At 45.2% G+C, this 12868-nt stretch overlaps 1 pseudogene; it reads right to left on the reverse strand.

Moving 5' to 3' along the window:
• Positions 1-1674: 1674 nt before the first annotated feature.
• LOC120719975 lies at positions 1675-6131 on the reverse strand (annotated as a pseudogene).
• Between the last annotated feature and the right edge of the window lie 6737 nt (positions 6132-12868).

Genomic DNA, 12868 nt, shown 5'->3' on the forward strand with positions numbered 1-12868 from the left:
TGTTTGCCACTCCTCATTCAACGATTCTCTTTTTCCTCCCAAACCTGATTCAAACATAGTTCAGAGCCTCAGCTGATCCACACATTTTTGATTTTGTTGTCAAATTTATTTATTTTTCTTTAATTTTTGGCAATTTGTAATATTTCAGACATCTGTATGTACAGGTGCACATGCCAGACCATGGCCACAAGTGCAGCAGGCGCAGCAGTGATACTTACTGTCTGCAGTAGCTTTGCTCTGACTCTATACACATCAATTGACTGTTTTCATTTTTCCAAGGTAGCTTGGTCCAGGACGTGGCCCTCTATGCAAATAGAAGTGTGAAAGGTCTTTAAAGCCACCCCGGCTGAAAATGAACAATTAAAATAAAGTGCACACAGAGTCAATGAGCGTACCGTTGAGCAGCCTGAAAGACCAACAGTGCAGCACAACTTGCAGGACTGCAGACTGAAAACAGACAAGCTGAGCAAGCTTGTACCCTCTTTCAAAGAGAAGTGCCAAAAATTGACTACGCTGCTGGAAGCAGTTCTTTTCTTGAATAACAACCACCAGAAGGAAGAGGCCTTTTCACATACATACAGGAGGTGAAACCCCTGGAAGAGCAACCGAGGCAGACAAATAATGAAATAATCGACTTCTGTACATCTTTACTTTACTCCAAATCACTGAGACGCTCTTTTCATACCCAGTCATATTACTGACCTGTTATCAGTTAGCCTAATTAACTGCAAAATGTTCTCCCATCTGTTTTTGTTTATTACAAATTCAAATTCTGCCCAAGAACCAACCTTTCTTTGTGATTTGTTGCTGGCATCAGATTCAAAATGAACTAATATGTTTTATGAAATAATAAAATTGGGTTTTGGGGTTGTGTGTTGAATGTGGCCAAGCCATTCCAGACGCGTGTCTGATATCCATCTGTTGGTGTGATTCCTGCCTCACCATAATCAGTGTTGTTCACGTTGCTGTGATGCCACAGCTTTAGGACTTTGTCAATCACGATGTGGTTTCTGGAACAAACAGTAAGCTTTTATTAAATAATTAGAACATTTACTTTGCATTTGCATTATATGCAGGATTGGCAATATTAAGGTTGTCTTTCCATATTTAGCATCATGCTAGTTTGCTAGTGGTAAAGGTACAGCAGAGGTAAATAAAGTAAGCTGTCACATTTGGTATTTTAAAGGAAAATTTAAAAGAGGAAAAAAAACGCTGTGAACCAATTTCTGAAAAGCAAAAAGTGACACCTCACACTCGCTGTAGTGAACTATAATTTCCCATCTTCATATTTGAATACCGTCCTAGAAACTTTATCCCCCGGCAGTGCTGCTGCTCCACTGACCCTGTGATTGTGAATGAACCCCAGAAACCAGCTGCTATTTATACCCGCTTTTCTTTCTCATTAATGAGACTTCACCTTTGCAGCTACGAATTCCACCTCAAAGGAATTTTTCAATGATGGCAAATTCACTATATACTGTACTCTAAGTACAAAATAAGTGCGTAAGTGGGAAACAAATAACTTGTGCACTTTTCTATCTTTAACAATTTTTAAGTGAAGGGAAAGAACATCACAAATACGATTGGACCTTTGTATGCACAGGCGGAGGTTTTAAAAGCAAGCCTTTTCAGATTAGTAAAGTTGTGGAGGTAATGTAATAACGACAGGAGAGGTCTCTGTGTCTCACTCCAACTTTATTAACTGACTCTCAGAACTTCACATATATTGAGCGCCAAAATCTCCACTCCAACACTTCCGTTCAACTTGGGTGTGAGTGGAGCCACCTGGTGGTCCGCCACACATACCCCCCCCCCCCCCCCCCCCCCCCGAACACACAGTTAGGTCTCTATTCAGTCCAGGACCCTGGGTCTAAGCAAACGACCCGAACGACTGAACCTGGGAGGGAGAGAACAGGCAGAGGAAGGTCCATCCTGTGAACGAGGCTGGTGAAGGCGAGCAGGAAAGGCAGGAGGAGGCTCAAACGCCGGTGGTCCGGGGGTAGTCCTGGGGGGAAAACCAGAGTCTGTCAACCCCATCGAAGGAGGGCGGCCACGGCGAGGGGCCTGGGCCGGCACTACATTACTGTCCGGAAGAACATGTGCAGGTTTAAGTCTGTCAACACACACAGTCTCCCTTCGACCCCCAAAATCCAAAACAAAATGTTTCTGGCCCGGTTCAATAACCCTGAATGGGCCGTCATACAGCGGCCGCAGCGGTGTCCTGTGGGCATCGTGCCTGACAAAAACTGGTGCACCGGACCAGGAACCCGAAGCGAGTGCAAAAGCGGGTTGAGAGATAGCACTGATGGATCAAAGCAGGGAGGAGGATTTTTGGGCAAGAATTCTCCAGGCACGCGGAGGGGCTGACCAAACACTAGCTCAGCTGGGGAAACGCCGAGATCCTCCTTAACCGCAGAGCGCAGCCCAAGCAAAACCCACGGGAGGCGGTCAACCCAATTGCCATCCTTTAAGGAGGCGCGAAAAGCAGCCTTAAGCGACCGGTGGAACCGTTCACACATCCCATTAGCTTGCGGGTTGTATGCGGTTGTGCGGTGGACTTTAGCCCCCAGTCCATCAGCCATGGCCGACCAAAGCTCGGATATGAACTGGGGGCCTCTGTCTGACGTAATGTCCGCGGGTGGGCCGAAACGCGAGACCCAGCTTGACAAAAACGCCTTGGCCACCACTGCTGCGGTAGTGGACGCCAGGGGAACCGCCTCCGGCCACCTGGTGGTCCGGTCAACAACAGTCAAAAGGTGCGTAAAACCTTGTGACTGCGGCAGAGGACCCACCAGATCGACATGCACATGATCAAAACGTTTGCCGGGTATGAAGAACGGCTCCAGGGGCGCCTTGGTGTGTTTATGAACCTTCGCACGCTGGCAGGGAATGCACGCCGACGCCCATTCCTTAACAGATTTGCGAAGGCCTGGCCAAACAAATTTGGAGCTGACCAGTTTAACAGAGGCCCGGACCCCTGGATGAGAGAGAGCATGTACCGAGTCAAAAACTTGACGACGCCAGGAAGTGGGCGAGGGCGGCCGGTGGAAACGTCACAGACGAGGAGGGGACCACCGTCCTGCACGGGTCTGTCCTCTAGTATGAGGCCTGTCTGGGTGGATTTAAGCGCGAGGATGTCCGGGTCACCGCTCTGATCGGCAGCCATGGCGGAGTAGTCTATGCTGAGAAAGACGGGAGAAACCAGCGCACGGGACAAACAGTCAGCCACATGATTGGATTTACCAGCCACGTGCCGAATGTCCGTGGTAAACTCAGAAATGGCTGCCAACTGGCGCTGCTGGCGTGCACTCCATGGATCAGAAACCTTGGACATGGCAAACGTCAAGGGTTTGTGGTCCACGTATGCGGTAAAGTGACGACCCTCGAGAAAAAAACCGGAAATGACGAGTCGCCAGGTGGAGCGCCAGTAGCTCCCTGTCAAAAACGCTGTAATTGCGTTCGCTGTCACGTAGCGTACGGCTGAAAAAGGCGAGCAGTTGCCAGAAACCCGAGATTCGCTGTTCCAGCACCGCACCCACCGCTATGTCTGACGCATCGGTGGTCATTGATGATTCCCACGGGTGGTGCTCACGCAGGCACTGAAACGGGCAGCCTTGGGGTCCTGTGTGTTCTATTGCACAGATAGCCTGCAGAGCGCAGCTACGCTGAACTGAAGTGCTTGTGTTTTGTATTTGCAGGTGAGCACAAGTTATGTGTTGATAAACGGAATGATGTTGACGTATGAGAAATGTATTAGAGTAAGGTACTGTCATTAATGGAACACAACGCTAATGTCGGAGTTTGTGATTTACATGACGTACCTGAACTGGTGTTAAACGGGATGTCACATCGCAAATGATGTAATGAGGGGATCGAGAGGGTAGTCTCCATGCGCAACAATACTAGTTGGAGGAGCATATGAGTGTGCAGAATATTGTAATATGAACATTGGTGGGAAAATACTGAGTAAATGAGTACTTTGTTAACACGTCTTCAGTAGTTATATGTAAAATGATCGTGTGTGTTCTATTGCACAGATAGCCTGCAGAGCGCAGCTACGCTGAACTGAAGTGCTTGTGTTTTGTATTTGCAGTTGCAAATGAGCAAGTAAAGAGAACGATTCTGAACTCATGCACGCCTGGAAGTGTCATTTGTCCAAGTGTGCAACAAACGCAATCGGCGCTGAGGGGGAAGGGTGGGCCAGAAGGGCAGCATTAGCTAACGCTGACTTAGCATCAGAAAACGCTTGGATGCTTTCCGGAAACCAGTCAACGGAGTCATTAGCTTTCTTACCTTTTAACGCCCCATAAAGGGGCTTCAGCAGATGTGCCGCTCTGGGGAGAAAACGGTTGTAAAAATTCACCATCCCCAAAAATTCCTGCAGTGCCTTAACAGTCGTGGGACGCGGAAATTCCGAAACAGCTCGGACTTTGTCAGGCAACGGAACCGCGCCCTCGGCGGAAATACGGTGCCCAAGAAAATCGAGAACGGGCAACCCAAACTGGCATTTAGACGGATTAATAATCAGTCCATGCTCCGCCAAACGCTGAAAAACCTGCCGCAGATGGAACATGTGCTGCTCCTTCGAGCTGCTGGCCACCAGTATATCATCAAGATATACAAAAACAAAGGGCAGCCCGCGCAAGACCGAGTCCATCAACCGCTGGAAGGTTTGGGCGGCACCTTTCAGGCCAAACGGCATGCGCAGAAACTCGAAAAGGCCGAAAGGTGTAATTACGGCGGTTTTGGGGACATCCTCCGCGCGCACGGGAACCTGGTGATATCCCCGTACCAAATCGATCTTCGAAAAAACTGAGGTCCCCGCAAGATGGGCGGAAAAATCTTGGATGTGGGGAATGGGATAACGATCGTTCTCTGTGACATTATTAAGACGGCGGAAATCCCCACAAGGTCGCCACCGACCATCAGATTTAGGCACCATGTGTAACGGAGAAGCCCAGGCACTGTTCGAACGCTGCACGATGCCCAGACGCTCCATGGTGGCAAACTCTTCCCGAGCAACAGCCAGTTTGGCAGGGTCGAGGCGGCGCGCGCGAACACCGGGGGCCCTACTGTAGTTATGTAATGCTCCACCCCATGCTTCGTCACAGTGCTCGAGAAAGTGGGGACAGAGAGTGAGGGAAACTCAGAAAGCAAACCCTGAAAAACGTCACCCGAATCTACTGAGTTAGCATGCACCACGGGCTGAGCACCCCGAGTCAAACAGGGTAATGAGGAAAATGACACAGCATCAATTAAACGTCTGTTAGCAACATCAACCAGCAGTCCGTGAGCACAAAGAAAATCAGCGCCTATTATAGGCACAGAGCTAGCAGCAACAACAAAGTTCCACTGAAAGTCACGGTCGTGAAAGCAAACAGTCACCAACCTTTCACCGAAGGTTTTGATGGGAGAGCCATTAGCCGCTGTTAGCAATGGCCCGCAGCCCTCAGCTAGCCTGTCCGAGCCAGCCGGGGGAAGAAGGCTCTTCTGTGAGCCGGAGTCTACCAGGAAACGCCTCCCTGAGCGTGAGTCCTCTAAGAAAAGCAGCCTTTCCTTGTTGCCAGCGGTCGCGGCTGCTACAGAGCGCTGACATGCCCGTTTCCCTGGGTCTGGAAACTGCAAGGCGGGAGACAGCGCCGTGCCTTCGCTCCAAAACGCTGGTGATAAAAACAAAGCCCCTTTCCGCGGTGCCGCCGTGCAGCGATTCCGGCCACTGTGGACGAGTCGGAGGGCCCCTGGAGCATCGGTGAGGGGGCGGGGGAAAACGCTGGTGAGTCCTGAACAATCGCCTGGACGCCGAAAGTCCTGGTAGCCAGGAGGATGCGATCCGCCTCTTCCGCAAGGGAGCGGTAATCCTTCGTGGCCAATAGCGGGGAGTTGGCAAGGCCAGCGCGCACTGGAGCCGGCAGCTGTCAGAGAAAGAGGTGGGTGAAGAGAAATCCTCCGTCATCTGCGCCCAGCAAGGACAGCATGCTCTCCATGAGCTCGAGAGCGGTACCGTCGCCCAGGCCCGCGAGGGAAAGGAGTTTCTCGGCCCGCTCAGCATCAGAGAGGGAGTAACGCCGCAGCAGCAGCGCCTTGAGGGCGGCGTACTTGCCTTGGGCTGGGGGGTCCCGGAGGAGAGTCATCACGCGGCGGGTTGACAGCGGGTCAAGTGAGGCCACCACATGGTGCTATTTAGTATCGTCGGCTGAAACTCCACGAAGAGCAAACTGAGCTTCTACGTGCACGAACCATGAAGGAGGATCGTGAAGCCAAAAATCCGGCAATTTAAGCGCCACAGCAAACGCAGCCATCGGCGGAGGTGAAAGTCCGGCGGCAGCCGATGCTTCCAGGCCGGAGCTGGCTTCATCGTCGAGCCTTAGCATGTTCGCTACAGGGGTCACCAATGTGGAGGTAATGTAATAACGACAGGAGAGGTCTCTGTGTCTCACTCCAACTTTATTAACTGACTCTCAGAACTTCACATATATTGAGCGCCAAAATCTCCACTCCAACACTTCCGTTCAACTTGGGTGTGAGTGGAGCCACCTGGTGGTCCGCCACAAAGTGACTTTAAAATTTTTTGTGTATATCAGAATCAGAACACTTTATTAATCACTAAGGAAATTATGTAAATGCTCACTGTGTAGTCGGCCTTTCATACACACGGCTTACTTGCACTGAAATCGCTCCGTGTGTGAATTAGAGCCTGCCTGCTCTCACAGCAGTTTGTGAATCAGTCATAAAGATGCAGTAGTTAGTTTCCTTTCAGTGATCTTGAATTTGTAAGCAAGTAATTGTTTTAATAGGACGTACGTGTGAGAGCAGGTATTTTTTCCAGAGAGAGCTAGGTGGTGTGTGTTTGTGCATATGGACACACATCATTGCATGTGAGAGTGGGTAAATACATGTTAAACAACATGGAAAACTGTGCAATTCAATTCAGTTCAATTAAGGGTTGTGATGTTTCACTCGCTGACAGGAGGTTGTTGCAACACACATTTGCGATTATGCAAAGTTACACTAAAGCGATTATACACATTTGTAAATCTTATTTTATGTTTGTAGATCATATCGTGGTTATGTGAAGTAATTTCTCTCCACATAATAACACGATCAGCAAACCATTTGGTAGTAGTTTTGGCACTGCGGGCAGGTGTGAAGTCCTGCCAAAGAAGGAAACCAGCATCTCCATAAGGCTCGTCAGCAGATGGAAGCATGAAGCGCTCTAAAATCTCCCAGTGTGTGGCTGCGTTGACTTTGGACTTGATTAAACACACATTACCAAGAACCACTGACAACAACAGATGATACAACAGCCCGAATAACCACAGACTGCACAAACTTCACACTGGACTTCAAGCACCTCATGTTCCTCCAGACTCTACAGCCTTGATTTCAATATGAAATTGAAATTTCACTGTCATCTGTAGAGAGGACTTTGGAAAACAGAAAAACAGGTCAGTTCCTCTCAAGGCTGCCATCATCACTGTTGCTTGTGCAACTTTTTCTTCCACACGTTTCCCTTGCAGGCAACTTTCCATTAATATTATTTGATACAGCATTTTGCAAAAAGCCAGCTTTTCAGGAATCACCTTCCCTCACCCTCCTCACTGATGACCGTTATCTGGACAAGTGTTGGATGGTCTTCACCATGACTGAGGTTGGGGGTATTGAACTATACTGTGAGAAATACAGTGTTTATAATGTTTTACTAGATACCAGATTTCTGATTTTCATGGACTATAAGCCATAATAATCCAATTTAAATCTTCTTCTTCTTCTTCATTTTATAAATAATTTTAATTTTAATTCTTTTAATGCCCCCAGAATACCACTTGTGATCTTTCAGGATAGCTCCTGGAGAAGACTGCAGGTTACATCAATAGTCAGATGTCACATCTCATAGATGCTAAGGGAAAAAAACATCAGCAGTGTGAAGCTTTGAGTTTCTGTGCTGCATATGTTGCTCCTACAGAGTGTTATTGGCTTCTGCATATGCCTCAGAAGCTCATAAAATTACAACAGTTTACATCTATCTGCACTTGAAAGGAAAAGACTGCATTAATAACTCTAAAACATAAATCAGTTGTTAAACTCTTACATATGGAAATAAAACCGTAGAAATCAATAGAGATGCTTTTATCTAATACAGTGTCTGGCTCAGTTAGCTTTACAGTTAAAGCTAAAAAGTGCTGTTCATGAAAGGCTCTGCTGATTAAGGCCCCTGTCCACACGTGCGTGTGTGTTTCGGGAAACAGCTTTTTCTCTGCATCCTGGCCTTTCAGCCACACATCAGTGAGAACAAAGATTTTTGTAAAACTCCTCTAAGGTTGAAGATTTTTAGAAAGTCCATCTCTGCTTTTAAACTGAGGAAAACAAAGATGTTTGCCTGGCCCTGCTGCATGTGTGCACCTGTTCCTCCTTGTATCGACAGCAGACTTTGCTATTGTATTTCATCTTTTGATTGGCTAACATTTCTGTACAGTTAGGATTATATCACCACCTTTTGCTCTGGCTTGATAGAATTTTTGGCATTTTCATCTGAATGAAAATAGTTTTCAAAATAAAAGCAGAAATCTCAGTTTTCTAAAAATACCCATGTATGTATTGTATAAGTGTGACAGATCTATGAGGTTTTATTGATTTGTGTTTTTTTCCATATTCACTCATCTTCCACTGAAGTTTTATGGGCACTTCAAGTAGCCTTTGACTTGAGGGGACAGTAAAGTAAATTTGTGTTAAACATCACTCCAGATGTGAGTCTGTGTAAAGTCATGAGACACAGTAAGCACACATTATTGACAACATGCCTTTCTCGCAGACCACCATGATTAAATTATGAAGTATGACGCAATTCTCTGAAAGATTTGCAGTTCTTTGGGTTGCTGGTGTTGCTGAGGAGCATCTGGATTTTGCTTTCAGACACCAGCTACACTGACACATTGATACCTTGATCTGAAGCTCATTTCATGATATATATAATGATATAGCAGCTTCAGTGAGAAACAAACCTGCAACACTGATTGTGTTAGTGCTTCACTCGAGTTTATAAAGCTCTAACTCCTTATTGCATGACTCTTTGCCAGTTTCTAATTAACTGTGAGCAATTACAAGAGCTTTTTACAACATCGACTTGGCTTAATCAGACCATCCATCACTTAGTAGTCCATAACACAGGATCTCTTCCTTTAGACAGATCAATATTGTTCAAACATTTGCAATCTGTAATGTTTTACATGACAGTATTAAGTTTTTCATTATAATAACAGATATTTGACAGGGATCATAGCTATCAAACCACCTAACAAACAGCTTGCGTCCTTGACTACAGTGACTTCCTGAGCACTCACTTCTTTTCTTTGAACTATTCTTTTTCCAGAGTCGAATGATTGTACACTGTACCACTTAAATCACTTAAAAATGGTTCTTATGGTTCCACATGACATGAGCAAGGTCTACAAACTTCGAATTACAGCTCATGACTAAATACTAGTTGCTAGGCTTAAGTCTGCCATGAACAGGAAACTGATGAGCAAAAAAGTAGCACCAAAATCGGCACCTTTAAGTGAGTGAAATTTGCAGCTGCCCACATGGTCAAGACAAATGCATACTGGAGAAACATTTTATGCCCAGAGTTATGTTTGGAGGAGTGAAGGTGAGGCTTTCAAACCTAAGACCAGTGTACCAGCTGTCAAGCATGGTGGCAGTAGCATCATGCGCTGGGGCTGTTTAATTGCCAGAGGTATGGATAGAATAATGAAAACGTTACCTCCAAATTCTTCAACTTCCCCTCAAATCAACAGCTAGACAGTTGAAACTTAGATACAACTGGTTGTTCAACCAGGTCAATGATCTCAAACACACATCAGAACTGGTTTTCCCAAAGCCCTGACCTCAACTCTATTGAAAATTTGCATTATTATTAACCATGTCTTTAGCAGGAAACTAACCAGTCTAAATTAAATCTACCATATATATAATATTTAACCCAAACTTGTTGATTGCTACCAATAGTGTCTGGTCGTGGTGCAACTTGCTAAGGGACATTTAGCAATGTCTCATTATTGCTAGTGTATGTATATTTTATTCTTTTTTTTTTAAATCAGTGTGGATTAGAGAATAAATTTAAACTTATGCACTCAATTATTATTATTTTTTAGACCTTAAAGGTGTATGCTCTACAATCATTCTACCTCGGAAGAAGAAGAGTTCAAAAAAAGGATTAAAAGCCCAAAATTACCATGAACTTCATGTCCACGATGAGAGTGTGTAAACATCTGAAGTGTATTTGTTGGCCTACAATTCCACAGCTAACTCGTTAAGTACTGAAAGTCCACTGGTTTGCTTGAGATGACAAAGGGAACCCATGTGAAATAATCTTCTTGTCAGAAAAATACTGTGCTCTTCAAGTCCTTCACTGAAGACAAGGACAGACGCTGCAGGATCAATACAGAGGCAGAGCAGCGAGATGGAGGTCAAGACTGAGAAGAAAAATAATGGGCCTCGGAGAGATAAACACAGTGGGAACAATCTGAGAACTCCGGGGGAATTTCCTTCCGTTTCATGCTCTCTAAATTGCACCCCTGTCTCCTACCAACTCTTAAGGCACCTCATTATGAAAACCACCTGGGAGCTCTCTTGACTGTTCCTAACCTCGTGTGTTCACTGACAGTGCACATCATGCTATGGTATCCTCCTAGGAGAGTTAGAAGAAATCTACTAAAAATCTGCACCACAGCACACAAGGGCTCCTTCTGAAAATTAGCAGTCATACAGTACAGCCTCATTCCCGTGGGAGAGGTCTACTCGGTACGGCAAATTCTGCTGCTCAAAATAAACAATATTTTTCCCCACAAAGTATACCCACATATTGAATCTGAAATTTGTGCACACAAAATTATTCCGCAAGCAAGCTAGCAGAAAAGTCAGAGACAAGTAAGAGATAAATGGATAGAACATCTAACTAAACTAAAAGTGTATGCATAGTGTTGCTTAAAGGTTACTTGAATTCATATAGCAAAAGAAAGAACGGTTACAAACCACTGCACTACACTTTTAGCTTTAAAACCTCCTCATCCCGTTCCACTATCTCAGAGTTTCCCTCTGTGGCTGCTGAGCGTGGTTGGAGGCGCGATAATGGCCCACAGCCAGGAGGCAAGTCACACACTAACACCCCAGTCCTGCTTCTTCCTAATGTATGAGGGCAAGTGAACAGGCATGAAGTATTCTTGGTGTGCAGGTGGGCAATCTATCTTTATTATAATACCACACACCAGCGAAGGGAGTCCACAGGTTTAAAAAAGAAACTGCAATTATTGTCATTCGCCCACGGTGCTAAATTTGATTTCCAGTGTGACCGTTTCCTTGCAAACATTTATAGCAACTGCATGAAGTTTTCCTGGTAGCCAATTTCAGAGCCTGCAGCAGATCATTTTTGTGTTGCACTGAATGGACAAATGTACGCACCATAAAGGGAAGAATAAAACAGCAACAGAACAACTTAAAGCAACTTCAGCTGCATCGATTTACCACCAAGGATTAGCATAGTGTGTGTGTGTGTGTGTGTGTGTGGTTATTCATTGGGGTGCAAGCAATCTTTTCCCAGCTTCTGCTGTCTCATCCACATTTGGGGCACCGTGGGGATCACTGTGACAGTGTAAACCTGATCTAGCCCCCAGTGTCAGCGCTGGTATGAATAATTCACAGTGTTCGGGGTGGCGTGCTCCTGCAAATGGCAGACACACGCTGGAATGGATGCTGGGTTGCCCTTGATGTTTTTCTCCAGGTTGTCACAAATAGTTTTGGTGCTGAACCATCCTTTTCCACCTCCTCCAAGTCCACACGCTCACTGCTTGTTATCAGCAAAAGGACTCGATTCAGTGACTGCACAGTGCCATCTGTTGATCAAAACCAACGCCGAGCATCCACACAAGCCTGTTTTAATTAATGCTTGTGCCACGCCAAGGTTGTTCTTCACTGTTACATGCTCCCCGCTGACGTGTGGACACACTCAAGAGACCGATTCATTGCATTCAAACAACTTCTACACACCAGTAATCCTCTGTAAAACGTGACGTGTTTGTTTTTTAATGATGTGTGTATTTTTGTGCTTCAGCTCAGTTTTTGTGGAGGCTTATGTTGATGAGAAATGTTTCGACAAAATGAAAAATAAGAGAATAATAATAAAAAATGATCTTTAAAGATTTAAGATTTCTTTAAAGTGGTTTTGTGTTACTTTTAGTTTAGTGTACTAAGCCTACCTTTCTACAGGCAGATATCTCTAAATTGCATATTGCCATGATATGATGTATGTATGGATTTCACAGTAACTGGTAATTCACACAAAATTGGGAATAGTTCAGGTTAACAATGGACATCAAGTGCTGTCAGATGATCGGTGTTATGGTTCCACTGTGACGTCGGACAGTCAGCCGATCAATGCAAAAGGTAAATGTTAATTCAGTTTTTTTTTCTGCTGTATGAGTATACAAATGAAGCAACTCATGGATTTCTTTTCCAGATATCATTAAACCTTTCATCTCCTATTTACTTGTTAATGGTTTTTCAACTTTTTTCTTTACAGTTTAATTATATTTTGTACTGCCAGCAGCTTTTTAGATGAAGGTCTTTTCCTCAAATGGCAATGGCTATATAAATATCTTACAAACTCCCAAACTACAACTATCCCCAAATGAAATAAATTAACTCTGGGAGGAGTTGCGGGTTTGATACTGCACAGCTTCCAGCCAGAAGCCTAGACTATGTCTGACAGATCATACACCTCGACTGCAACCTCTGTGGGTCTTGGACTGTGGTTTTGAGTTTTGAGATGTTTAGTTTCTCTAGTTTTGTATTTTTCATCAGTCTTATTCTGTAATGT

The sequence above is a fragment of the Simochromis diagramma genome, unplaced genomic scaffold, assembly GCF_900408965.1.
Source record: "Simochromis diagramma unplaced genomic scaffold, fSimDia1.1 OVJJ01000344.1, whole genome shotgun sequence".
NCBI classification, from domain to species: Eukaryota; Metazoa; Chordata; class Actinopteri; order Cichliformes; family Cichlidae; genus Simochromis; species Simochromis diagramma.